The sequence below is a fragment of the Dasypus novemcinctus genome, chromosome 13 (assembly GCF_030445035.2).
Source record: "Dasypus novemcinctus isolate mDasNov1 chromosome 13, mDasNov1.1.hap2, whole genome shotgun sequence".
NCBI classification, from domain to species: Eukaryota; Metazoa; Chordata; class Mammalia; order Cingulata; family Dasypodidae; genus Dasypus; species Dasypus novemcinctus.
Genome location: NC_080685.1, coordinates 30,305,107 through 30,318,923, shown reverse-complemented (window position 1 = coordinate 30,318,923; position 13,817 = coordinate 30,305,107). Strand labels below are relative to the sequence as shown.

Sequence of the window (13,817 nt, the reverse complement as noted above, 5' to 3'; positions counted from 1 at the left end):
GCATGTGATCAAAGAGACACCTGCTTTAGAGCTGGAAGGACTCTAGCACTTATTTAGCTGAATCTTCACATTTTACGGGTGAGGAAACCAAGACTCAGAGAAGGGACGAGACTTGCCCAAAGTCACACAGCAAGGTGGAGAGAGTCCAGTTGAGGGTCTTTGTCCTGGAACTCACATGGCCGGTGCCTCGGGGGCTAAAAAGAGGCAGCACAGAGGTGGGAAGCTGGCCAGGCTTGGGCCCCATCCTCCTCCCTCTCGGGCCTCCACTTCCTTATCTGTAACAGGACGAGGGGTGTTGGACTAGACGTGGCCCCAAGTTACCCTGACTCCGTTACCCTGAGAGGCAAAGCTGAATGACCCTCCTTCACACCCGATGTCCCCAGCCATCCTCTCACTTCCCTAGAAAAGCCCAGAAGTTGAGGGTGTCGTGGGCCTCTAGGCTAAGGCCGCCTCGGGAAATCCCATTCCGCAGGCAGAGCCCTCAGCTCAGCACCACTGCAGTTCCTAAGGACGCTTATCGCCACCAGGGCCAGCGTCCAGTGAATCAGTGTCTTCCCCAGGATGGCCCCTCGAGGCCGCAAGGACTGGGCCTGCAGCCGCCCTCTCCCCTACATAGCCAGTGCTCCAATCTGTGTGGGGGGTGGGGTAAGGAAAGTTAGTCCTCAGAGAATCACAGTGGCTCCCAGCGGGAAGGGGCCTGAGGGGTCATGGGGCCCATGCCCCCCTCATTTCTCACCTGAGAAGATGGAGGCCCAGAGCTATGAGGGGCTTTTCTTTTTTTTTCCTTTTTTGGGGTACTGAGGCCAGGAATTGAACCCTGGACCTCGCGTGTGGGAAGTTGGCGCTCCACCACTGAGCCACATCAGCTCCCCTGAGTTGCTTTTAGGCTTTGTTTGCTTGTTGTTTGTCTTTGTTCTTAGGAGGCACCAGGGACCGAACCCGGGACCTCCCATGTGGAAAGCAGGCGCTCAACTGCCTGAGCCACATCCGCTCCCGTGGCTTTTAGGTTATTCTCGCCAGGCCCTCCAGATGGGCCGTCTCTTCTTGGTCTTGCTCCTCCTTCTCCTCCAGCAAGAATCTCTCCGTTTGAGAGGGAGGAGAAAGGAATTCTGATGCGGAGGGCTGCCTTGCCCCGGCTCTGTCCCCTCATCCCGTGGAGATGAGCAAGGAGGACCGCGGAGGCCGCTTGGCCTGCGTCCCGGGCGGGCCGTGTGCCTTCCCTTCCAGCCCCTGCTCTCCCAGATCTCGGAGCAGTGAGAAGTTCCGCCAGCAGGGCCGTCCCTCTTGGGGGGCCAAGCTGGGTGTGTGACTGGCTGTGTCCTTTCCGCTCTTTCCACATGCAGCTCCACCGTGGGCGTCCTTTCTGAAGTCTCGCAGGGCTTTCGGCTAGTCGTGTAAACAGAGGCCTGGGAGGGCATAGCTGTGGGACACGGGGTTCCTGGGGCAGCCCCTGCAGCCCGGCCCCAGGCCCTGCCACCCTTCCCTCCGCAGAGCCCGCTCCCAGGGATGGAGGAAATGTGCCTCCTAGACACGCTGGGCCCGGGCAGCGGCACTGCACGGCGGGCTGCTGGTGGTCACGTTCCCCGGGCCCCTGACTCTCGACCAGACGCCCCCTGGGCACCCCTGTGCTCAGAGCCCTTCTGCCTCCAGCCTCTCTGTGCCTCTCAGGGGCCACTCTGAGTTCTTCCCACTCGCCCTGGGTGTCCAGGGCTCCTCCCCCAGCACCCCCGCCCCTTCTCGCTGGCAGGGAATCTGCCCATGCAGAGCTCCTACCTCCTGCTCTGGAAGCCCCATTGCTCTGGGGAGCAAGAACAAGAAAATCCCTACCCAGGGTATTTCTTCGACCCTGTTTCTCCTTTGTTGGTAATCAGGGAGCGCTCCAGCTCCCTCCCACGCCAACCATGGCTAGGTGAGAGTGCCCCTCTGTGCCCTTCTCAACGTGTGCTCTCCCAGGGAGCTGCCGGCCTTTAATTCTCTTCGGAAAACATAACTGGGAGAGAGACACCCTTCTTTCCTTTGGGGTGCCAACAAGTATCACTGCCTAGGCAGCACTGCCCTCCAGGGGGCGCCTTTCACAGTGGAGTCTTCCTGAACGGCACTTCCCAGCGTTGTGCAGTGCACACCCTAGGCCGCTGGGCAGGGTAACCCTGCCTCTGGCTCACTCCCCTGTGAAGCTGGCTGGATCAGGTACTTCTCGCCACTCACTGTCTCTGGCCTCTACTTTCGCAAAGGTGGAGTATGGTCAAAGATGAGCTGTGGAATTCGGTCAATCCCAGGTCACACTTGGGCTCTGCCGCTCATTGGATGCCTTACTTTGTGTGGAAGTTCCATAATCTAGCGGGATCTCAGTGTCTAACTCGAGAAAATGAGAAATGATGATTCTGAATCCCGTCCTCGTGAGGGCAGGATGAGATAATGCATGTGGCCCATGCTGATGCTTATTGCTAACTCTTAAAAGAGGGCTAAACCCAGTCCTACCTACCTCATGGAGGGAGTCCTGAAAATACAGCAAGATGAAAAACAGATCATCTCTAAGGTCTCTGAGGGAATATTTTGCAAGAATCCCAACCACTGATGTTCTTGTCTCAGTATATAAAAACTAAGATCTGTGAGCCTCTTTGCTTCCAAGTCACACTATGTGACTGACGGTGAATGTGCAGAAAAGGCTCACCTAGGAGAGCAAATGCTCACAAGCGGCAGGCGGAGGCCCTGGGCAGGTGGAGCAGAATGAAAACCAGTGACAGCCGCTGCGGAGAGGAAGCGGAGACCTGGCTTTAAGCACAAAGCCGAGGCCCACGGAAGGGAGTGTGATGAGGCCAGGTTTAAGCGTCACCTCCCCCGCAGGCCCGTTTAATCGCTGCCTCCGCCCGCAGCTCTGCCCAGCTGCCTCCAAGCACCCGCCGGCGCCGGCACCGGGCCGCCGACACGGGCAGCCTGGAGCAAGCACACGATTAGGTTTCACATTGGGAGGTGGCAGGGAGGCGCACCGGGGCTAAAGGAGCTCCACAGAGGGCACTTGGCCCAGGAATGCTTTCCGGAAGTGATTCCTAAGAGGCCAGCCTGAGCAAAGCGGAGGTGACAGGAAGCCTGGGGCGGGAGAGGTGCAAAGCAGTTACTCGGTAGAGGGCCCAGATGACGACGGGGTTCATTCACCCATCCAAGGGGTTTGGACTTGATCCTCTTTCAAGGCCAAACGTTCCCGACCTTATTTATTTCACTTGTTTCTTTTATTCCAGCCTGCTGGAGGATGGCGTTCAGAGCCTCCCCGGCAAGTGTGGCCCCGGGCTGTAAATCATTTCCAGCAGGATGGCAGGAACCCACCCCTCTCTTCCAACTCAAGAGAGCAAGCAAATTGGAGTAAGAGGGCCAACGGGACATTAACCTAGGGCTAGCCTTGAAACGACCCTGACGCCAAAAGCCGACCATTCGCAAGCATCAACCCTTCAACCGCTATTCGTCTCAGATAGATTGTTCGTACATACCAGCGTGTCTCCATGCTGAGGCTGAGCACCCCCTGCCTGTCTAGGCAAGCAGGAGGTTCATGGTCATCCTTCCCTGGCTACATGTGGAGGGGGGACTGGAGGGAAGCATGGGCGGGCCACGGGATAAGGAGACCAGTGGGGAGGCTGCCGCAGTGACGGTGTGAGATGCAGGTGGCTCCCGCCAGCGCAGTGCTGGCTGGTTGGAGAGCAAGGGCCAGGGCTGAGAGAGCTGGAGGAGCCCAAATGAACAGGACTGCTTGACTGGATGTGGGGTGACAGAGGAGGACGTTCCAGCACAGTGCCCAGGGCCCTGAGTGGCTGGATGAGCAGCTGGTGGCCTGCAGATACAGAGAAGATACAGAAGGACATGGCAGAAGTTTGGAGGGCAGCTGGGTGATGAGCAGGGGAGGAGGTGAATAAGGTTCCAGATAAGCTGAACTGGATTTAGCTGTGCCTGCCTACCTGCCCCCCCCCCCAAGAGATGCCCCATCAATAAGAAGAGTGATCCAAGGATCTGAAGCTCAGAGGGTAGGTTTTGGACTGGTTTCAGAGGGGAGGGGGTCCCATGAGGGGGATGTGGCCACTAGAAGAGCCCAGGGCTGCGGGCTGTGGGGCCTAGGAGACCCCCAGCGCTTCCTGCCCCGAGCGCCAGGCCCTGGTGGAGCTCCCGCTTTATATCACAGATCCTGCCTCCCCTGCCCGCCTGTAGCCAAGAAAGATGGGTCTCCCACAGAAACTGAGCAGGAGAGAGAAAGGGGAGGTGGGAACAGTGTTTTGGAGGAAGAAAAAAGAGAAGAAGGTGTATTAGTCAGCCAAAGGGGTGCTGATGCAAAGTACCAGAATTCTGTTGGCTTTTATAAAGGGTATTTATTTGGGGTAGAAGCTTACAGTTACCAGACCCTAACAAGTCCAACTCAAGGTACCAAAATAGGTACTTTCTCACCCAAAGTCTGTTGCCACGTGTTGATGCAAGATGGTGGGTGATCTCTCTGAGGGTTCAGACTTCCTCCTTCCTCTTAAGGCTCCGTGGTCCCAACTTCGTCTAATCTTGGCTGTAACCTGGCATAAGGCTCATCTCTTTCCCTGGGGCACATTTCTTTCTGGGCTCAGCTGCTCTGGTCTCTTCACAAGGGCAGCTGTAGACTGTCAGGCTCACCTCTTCTTGGGGCCATGTCTATGGACCACTCTCTCTTCCTGTGTGTCTGCTTCTGTGTATCTACTTCTGTGTGAGAGTCTGTTTTATCAGCCCAAGGGGCAGGGACTCAATGCTGAGTCTCATGCCAATGATCAGAACCCCAATATTAACATAATTTAATTAGACATCTCAGCTGAATCTAATACAATCAAAAGGTTATCGTGCCAGAGGAACCAACAAGTTTGCAAATATAATCTATATTTCTTTTTGGAATTCATAAATATCAAACAGCTACAGAAGGTATGAGAGAGGGAAGAAAGAATAGAGAAAGATGATGGAAAGAAAAAGAGAGGAGGGCCCCTGGGTACTCAGCAGTGAACAAAGCAGACTAATCTGTACCCTCATGAAGCTTACTTTCTAATGGGGAAGACAGATTAAAAAAAAGAAAAAGAAAACAGAAAAGTAAACAGTGATAAGTGCTATGAGAAAAAGAAAATGAGTTAAGAGAAGAGAGTATATCAGGAAGCAGATGTGGCTCAACTGATGGAGTGTCCGCCTACTATATGGGAGGTCCAGAGTTAGAACCCAGGGCCTCCTGGCCCATGTGGTGAGCTGGACCACATGCAATGCTGCTGCTCTAGGAGTGTCATGCCACGCAGAGGTGTTCCCCATGTAGGGAAGCCCCACACGCAAGGAGTGGGCCCCACAAGGAGAGCCGCCCTGTGCAAAACGCGCAGCCCGCCCAGGAGTGGCACTGCACACACGGAGAGCTGACGCAGCAAGATGATGCAACAAAAAAGAGACACAGATTCCCATGCTGCCTGAGGAGAATGCAAGTGGACACAGAAGAACACACAGCGAATGGACACAAGAGCAGACAACGGGGGAGATGGGGAGAGAAATAAATTGAAAAAGTAAATCATAAAAAAAAAAAAAAGAGTATACTGGGCTGAAAAAAAATAGGGCACGGGAGGAAGGAATGAGGGGCCAGACGAGGAGCAAAGGGCAGTGGGGGGCCGTTCTGCCTACCGCGGCACAGTGCTGGCCGTCTGACCTCTTTTTTATCCCCCTGCCTCTCCCTCCTGTCTGCCCTCTCACCTTGGACCTTTTATGGAGCTGGCCCCTCCACTGGGAAAGCTGGCAACCCTGCCCACCCCTGCTACCAGCCTCACCCCTGCTCCTCTGTGACCACGTATGTGTTGGGTCCACAGGGCGAGTCTCCCGCTAGGTGCACCCTGCCCCTCTCCTTGACTGTGTTAGTCTCAATTGTCATTTGACCTTCGTTTATTTGGGCATTAGTGCTGTTGGGTATCTGCCTCCTTCACTCTCTATAGGTCCATGAAATGGGTGCGGGTCTGGCACACAGTAGGGAGGTCAGTAATACCTGTTGAATGGATGAACTCATTTAGTAAGCTCACAAGATGTGCCAAGAGCTGCACAGCATTTATACTGATGATCTCCTTTAATCCTCAGTAGACCCCCTGAGAGGGATTTTACATCCTTCATTTTACAGGTAGGAAAGCTGAGATTCAGAGAGGTAAGCTCTTTACCTGGGCTGCAGAGCCAACAGGATGCAGGGCTGAGCTCGGACCCCCCATCTGCTGCCCTCTCGGCCACTCCACCTCCCGATGCTGTGGAAGGCATGCTTCCAATGGGAACAGTGCTGCTTCCAAACATATTGTTTTTCTCCATTTTCATGCATTTTATTAAACATTTCCAAATCAGGAAACATGGAAATATTTTTTAATAAGAAGAAAGAAAACATTACAAATTGAGAAACTGACTCAGAAGGATTTGCCAGATGAGCCATCTGGTTTTTTAATTTAATAACCATTCAAAGAGGTTGACAGCGTTCCCCTTAGAGAAGGAAACGGGCTGTGGCAGGAATGGCAGCTGGCTTCCCTCAGACGGAGCTTCCATTTGCGAGGTGGGGAAGCTGAGCTGAGCGTCTTAACTCATTGGAGAGGAAGAGACCCAAAAGAAGAGAAATGCGCTGAGAAAAGCTTCGTCGGCGTGACTGTTTAACCTCCCGTCTGAGGGCTGCAGAGGGGCTGCATCCAGATGTGTGGAACCAGCCAGGCGGCCTGATTCTGCCGTAGTTGGTTCAGAGTCCGCAGAAACTGCTAGAGGAGACGCAGGGGCCCTGCCTCTGTAAGAGAAAGCAACGACCAAACCGATGTAGTCACGGAAAAGGACAAGCTATGTTTGAGGACAAAGTAAGTCGCAACTTGCTTATCACAACTTGTGCTTTGTTGGTGGTGGTTTTCACCTCTTTTAAAAATAACTGGAGGCCTTGCACTTGTGCTGTTAGTTCTTGGGACTGGAAATAAAAAAAACAACAACAACTAGATTTAGATTTGCCTTGGAAAGAGGCAAGGTTGTGACGTTACCTTGAATTACCTGGTGGAGGAGAACATCCTTATTTTCCTAAATTCCAAAGTCAACTCTTGAAATGTAGGACAGCATCTCTAGAGACGAAGCAAACTGATGACGTTATTTACGCACGTGTCACAAGCAGTGGTCCGCGAGGTTTGTGTTCAGCCCTGGGTCTCCAGAGTCATTTGTTTCACATGTTAAGATGAGGCATAGAAATAACTTGCTTTTTCCTTGATGTGAACTGACCCATAGCAGGCATAAGTAATAATGACCCTGAAGTCACCATAAGCCATTTATTCCTCAGCTAACTTTGGATTTCCAAGCCCCTCTTCCACACACCTCAAGCATTTCTCAAATGCTCCTAAAATACTGCTCAAAATACCCTTAAGAACTGGCGGTTATGCCCCCATTTTCTCCACAGCGCTGGACTCCCAGCACTGTATATACTGAGGCCATTTGATAATTAGGAATTGGAGACCTAGATAAAGCTAGACGTGAGGATGGGAATAAAAGCCCGGAACCAACCAACTCTCTCCCCTTTAGTAACAGCTTCTCAGGGTCCCTGATACAGGCTGGTAAGAGCGAAACCTACAGCCTGGCGTCATCCTCCTGGCAGTGGCTGAGCAGGCGCTTTGCCAAGCTAGGACGGGCGGTCCCTGCCCAGGCCCACAGACGCTGCCTCCACACCCCACCCTACGCCCCTGCTCGCCAGAAACTCACGGCACCTGCCGTCTTTAGAATCAGAAATAACGTGTTCCCCCTTCAGCTTTTCCACTTACTTCCTATGAGAAGTTAGGTCAGTTTCTCTCTTGAGCGTCTCATGCTTCATCGTAAAAGGCGGCAACAGCCCCTGTCCTGTCCACCTTGTCCTGCTGGCTTGTTGTAAAGACTAGATGGGGTCATTCATTCATCCATTCTATCTATCTTTCAGAAAATATTTATTGAGCAGTAGGGAGACAGCTGTAAGCAAAACAAAACTTTCTTTCCTTCAGGAAGCTTATATTCCAATGAGGTTTGACAGTCAACAGTCACAAAAATAAGCAAATGTATATTCTGTCCAAGGGTGATACCTGGCGTGGAGAGAAATACCACAGTAAGGAAGATGGGCCGTGGGGGTGAGGGGGAGGAGTGTGGTGGTAGGTAGGGTGGTCAGGGAAGGCCCTACTTCGAAGCTGGCATTGGAGCAAAGACCTCAAATTGGGGCCCGGGCCTTCCAGGTAGAAGGACTAGCAGGCGCAAAGGCCCTGAGGCAGGAGTCAAGTAGACAGCTGGAGCAGAGTGGGGGAGGGGCGGGTCCTAGGAGAGACGGGGGTCGGGGGGCAGTACGGGGCTGCTGTGGGGGCCCGCAAGGGCTTTGGCCTTTGTTCTGGGGAATACGGGGGTATTTGAGCAGAGAGGTGACACGGCCCGTCTTACTTTTTGAAAGGATCGCTCTGGCTGCTGTCGCAGGGCAGCAGGGTGCGCGGAGGTGCCGCAGGGGCGGAAGCGGGGAGGCCAGTTAGGCGGGTGCCGCAGGGCCCCGGGCGTGAGCACAGGGCTTGCGCCCAGCTGTAGGGGCAAAGGTGGTGCGGAGGGGTCAGATGTGGAAATATTTTGAGCTGGAGTCAATAAGATTTGTTGATAGAAGAAGTGTTAAACGAACTTTTTAAAACGACAAATCACCATATAAAGGGGAGGGGCTTGGCCACCCACAAGATAGTGGGACAGGGAAGACTTAAAGGAAAACCTGGGAGGAGTTACTGCTTCTCCACTCTGTGAGGCCTGCTGTTTGTTCTCCCGTGCCGCTACGCGGGTCTCTCACACAGAGCCCGGGGTGGGCGGCTCCTGAAGGGGCAGCTACAGCTTCAATCTATGTCACATAGTTGAAGGTTGACAAATCTCTATCACATTCAGTCCTCCACAGGGTCCCTGGAGGTAGGCAGGACAGATATTATTCCGCCCTGCTTCCCTGAAGAGAAAAAAACAGACCCGGAGACAGTGAAGTGGTTTGTTCAAGGTCACAAAGCCATTAGAGTGTGAAAGTCCATCTTTTGCTACCAGAGTCTGGGCTCTTCCTGCCATGCTGAGGCTAGACATATATACACAAAATGGGAATGGCGTTAAGAGCCAACGTTCTTTTCACTTTGTGTCAGGCACCATTCTAAATATTTTAAACACATCGGCTCATTTAATGCCCACAATAGTTCTATGACAGTTGGTACAACTCTTCTGAGAGATGGCGAAAATTGAAGACAGAGTTACGCAACTGCTAAGGGGCAAAGCCGAGATCCAATCATAGGTGGCCTGGCCCTAGAGCCTGGGTACTCAGCCATGACACGAAACAACCTGATGGTCTCCTACAGAAATGGGAGCGGCCAATAGATAGTGCTGATGCTAAGTGGGGTGGGAATTAGAGGCCATGTTCGCTGGGAGGGTCAGGATGAGAGTCAAGCTGGGTGTTGAAGGAAGAGACCAGCCAGGACAGTGGCGTCATAGCAGTAACAAGAGAGGTGTCTGCATGAGGCAAGCCTGGGGCACATCAGCATTGAAGAAGAGGCCAGGGAATGAGGATTTGACTCAAATGATAGAGCATCCGCCTACCATATAGGAGGTCCAGGGTTCAAACCCAGGGCCTCCTGACCCATGGTGTGAACTGGCCCATGCGTAGTGCTGATGTGTACAAGAAGTGCCATGCTACTCAGGGGTGTCCCCTGCGTACGGGAGCCCCCCACACAAGGAGTGTGCCCCCACAAAGAGAGCTGCCCTACACGAAAAAAGTACAGCCTGCCCAGGAGTGGTGCCTCACACACGGAGAGCCGATGTAGCAAGATGAAGCAACAAAAAAGAGACACAGATTCCCAGTGCCACTGACAAGAAGGCAAGTGGACACAGAAGAACACACAGTGAATGGACACAGAGAGCGGACAATGGGGGGGAAGGGGAGTGAAATAAATTTTTAAAATAAAGTAAAATAAAAATCTTAAAAAAGAACAGGCCAGAAGAAAAGGCCAAGAAGGCATGGTCAAAACAGGAGAGCGAGACCCTGAAGACACCAAAGGAGGGAAATGTTCTGAGGAAATCAAAGGCCACCATGGGTCAAGTGATATGTGTTGTTGGGTTTTCATTGGAGAACTCAACAAGCACAGGCTCCACAACTCACCGGGGCCAGCAGTCTGACTGTATGAGGCTGAGGAATGGCCAGAAGGCAAGGACAAAGCAATCCATTTGGCTGGAGTTCTGCAGAAGGCCTGGCTCAATTCCTACAAGTTTCCAACAAACAAATCAAACCCAAGATTAATGACTAGAGCCATCAAATCCCCAAGATTGTGTGAAAAGAATTTTTAAAAACCAGGTTTTCTTTTCTTTTTCTTTTTTTTAAAAAGTATTCAGACTCCTTTGGAAAAGAAGGAGGAGGAGGGAGTAGTTTCATTTTGGCTTATTTTTTTCTCAACCTATTGCTGGAACAGGTCACAGCTACTGTCAGGAAGCTGAGTTCTTACTAATAGTGAGAACTGACTCTATACCAAGCCTGAGGAATTTGGCAGCCACTTTGACAAAAGTTTATCTGCTGAAGAGAACAGGTGACATCATCTTAACATGCTTCACTGAATTACTGAAGCAGACATCATTTTCTCATGGGGAACAGGAAAAGCAGAGAGAAGGCCATATTCATTCCACAAATATTGAGTGAACACCTACTTTGTGCTAGCCCTTGAGAAGGTACCGAGAAAAGACTACAAAAGTGACTATAATATAACTCCAGGGTTAGGCAAATAGGCCAATGGAACAGAGTAAAGAGCCCAGAAAAAGCCCCACTTCCATATCTAATCTCTGACAGAGAGGGCAGTGAAGGTCAACAGGAGAAGATGGACTATTCATTAAGTGGGGCTGGGTTAACTGGTCATCTGTATAAAAAAATTGAAGTTACATTCTTAGCTCAAACCATACACAAAATCAATTACAGGTGAATTAAAGACTTAATGTGAAAGGCAACATTTTAAAACATTTAAAAGAAAGTCTTATAACCCTAGGAAGGGAAGGATTTCTTAAGACATACGAGTCACTAACTGTAAATGGAAAGATTGATAAATTCAATAAAGTAAAATTAAACACTTCTATTCATCAAAAAATACTGTGAAGAAAATAAAAAGACAAGCCAGAAACTGGAAGATGTTTGCAACATATAAATTGCTGAAGTTCTTGTTACCTAGATTATGAAAAGAACTCTTTTCCATTAATGAGAAAAAAGGGCAAAAACAACCCAATGGAAAAATGGGCAAAGTCACAGATGAGAAAACATGAACAATAAATATATTAAAGGATATTCAAGCTTTCATCAGAATAATGCAAAATAAAATCTTGGTGAGGTATCAATTTACCCACTAGTTTGGCAAAAATTAAAATCAGACAATGCCAAGGGTTGATAAGGATATGAAGCAACAGGAACTCTCCTCCATTGCCAGTGGAAGCCTAATTAGCACCGTCATTTTAGTAGACATCTTGGCATTTGTTACATACCTTACAAACCAGCAAATCCACTTGAGTTTTGTGCCCTAGAAAAACTCTTACACAATATACCTGGAGCATGTTTGTAGCAGTATTGCTCATTAAAGTAAACAACTGGAAGCCATTCAAATGTCCATCAGTAGGTGAGTGGAATAAATAAATTATGGTACATTCATTTTATGAAATACAATATAGGAATGAAAATAAACTATCGCCAAATGTATCAACATGCATGTTGAGTGGGAAGACAGCAATTCATAGAAGAACTTGTTGCATAACAAGTTTTTCCCAAAACTTCACAGCTTAACACTACAAGCATTTACTAACTCACTGTTTCTAGGAGGTCAGGAATCTAGGTACAGCTTTCCTGGGTGCCTCTGGCTTAGAGGCTCTCATGAGATTGCAGTCAAGCTGTCAGCCAGGGCTGTGGTCTCATCTGAAGACTCAATTTAAAGGGCACCTGCTTCCCAGCCCACTCATGTGGTGTTGGCAGGTTGTGGTTCCTCACCATGTGGGCTTCTTCGCAGGGTGGCCTCCTGACATGACAGGTGGCTTCTCCCAGGAAGGGCGATCCAAAAGAGGACAAGAGACAGCGTGGCCAAGACAGAAGTCTAATCTCAGAAGTGATGGCCCATCACTCCTGCCATCTTTTACTTGTTAGACTCAAGTTACTAGGTCCAGGCCACAGTCAAGAGAGGGGATTACAAAAGAGTGTGAATACCAGGAGGTGGGGGACTATTGGTGGCCACTTTAGAGGCTGCCAGCCACACTCATGTGACATGGTTTCATTTTTATAAAATTCAGAAACAGGCAAAAGTAAAGTGTATATATTGTTCCTATGTGGAAGCACTATGAAGAACAACAAGGAAATGATGAACATGAAATTCAGGATACTGATTATCTCTGGGGGGCGGGTGGGGGGCAGTCAGGGTAAGGAAGGCACCCAAGTAGATAAACCAGGTTGGTGTTGGATGGTGGGTTCATGGGTGTTTATGTTATATTTGTGCTTTATACCTTAATCTTAGGTTTATTTTTGCTTTTTCCTCTTTGGTTTGGTTCTATGTTTGATTTTATCTGTTATATCCACATGCACTTCAGAGCTGATCTGTAGAATTTGCTGTCCTCCTCATGCTCCTCCCATTTTCCCTTCTGCAAAGGCAGCTACCTTTACTTCCTTTTGCTAATAGTATTTACCTCCATGTCTCTATATTACATGCTTGTCTTGTGACACTCCGATGCTTTGATTTTAGGCATTATCTATTGACTTCCTTCTATGGAAGATAAGGATTTAGCTCCCTTTCTTCCTCTCTAACTCTTCCTGTTCCCCCATCCTCCTTTCATCATAATTTTGGTTAGATCAGTAATCAGTGTTTACATTAATCAGTTGCCACTAAACTGACTATATTCATAGTTGAGCCTTGAGAATAGTATGGTAACTTGTGCTTTCCTGCGGAATGTTCTTTTTTCCTCTGGAGTTGTTACTTATCGAGTTTGTTTGCTTAGTTTCCTATGTATTTATTACCTGTTCACCTCCAAACTGCCAGTTGTCTAAACCTCCTCTCGGGCTGCTCAGGCTCATCAGGTTTTCAATCATTCTCATCTTCTTGGAGAACTTTCTTCCAGACCCTTCTGGCCTGTGGCGTCTAGACGTCGCCCCTGCCTGGTGCCTGGCTGCCGTTCAAGCACCCCCATGCGCGTCACCCTGCACCGGCCCTTTCCCCTGTTGGATCTGGATCTCCAGTCTCCTATGCCCCATGCCTTCCTCTTTTTAGTTTACTCCTTTGTTTTGGTGAGTCATATCCTCTTGTGGTTTGCTGAGAAAAGGGCGCATGAAAGGTAACTCTTTGAGACCCCTGCTCATCTCAAAATGTCTTCATTCCGCCCTCATACTTGACTGATAACTTTGGCTGAACATAGAATTTTGGTTTGGAAATAAGTTTCCTCCCTTATTCTGTGGACTTCTAGTTTCCAGTGTTGCTGTGAAAAAGTCCAAAGTCATTCTGATTCCTGGTTCTTGGTGTTGGATCTCCCTCTCCCCATTTTCTCTCTCTCCCGTCTGTCTCTGGAATCTTTATAGGATAGTGTCCTTTCCCCCCAGTGTTCTGAAATTACACAATGATGCACCTTGATGTGTGTCTATTTTCATCCACTGTGCTGGGGACAGTGAGCCCTTGATCTAATAGAAACTCCTCCAGTTCTGGGAAATGTTTTTGGATAATTTCTTTAATGGTTATTTCTCTCCTTCTCCTCCTTCTTTTGTTCCAGTTCTCTCTTTATGGGACTATTATTATTTATATTGGTAGAATGGTTCACTGATTTTCTCATATTTTTCCTCCTGT

At 49.8% G+C, this 13,817-nt stretch overlaps 1 protein-coding gene across 4 annotated transcripts in view; it reads left to right on the top strand.

Moving 5' to 3' along the window:
* Positions 1–13,817, top strand: part of KCNN3 (potassium calcium-activated channel subfamily N member 3) — a 168,504-nt gene that overhangs the window by 117,493 nt on the left and 37,194 nt on the right. The window lies entirely within an intron of this gene.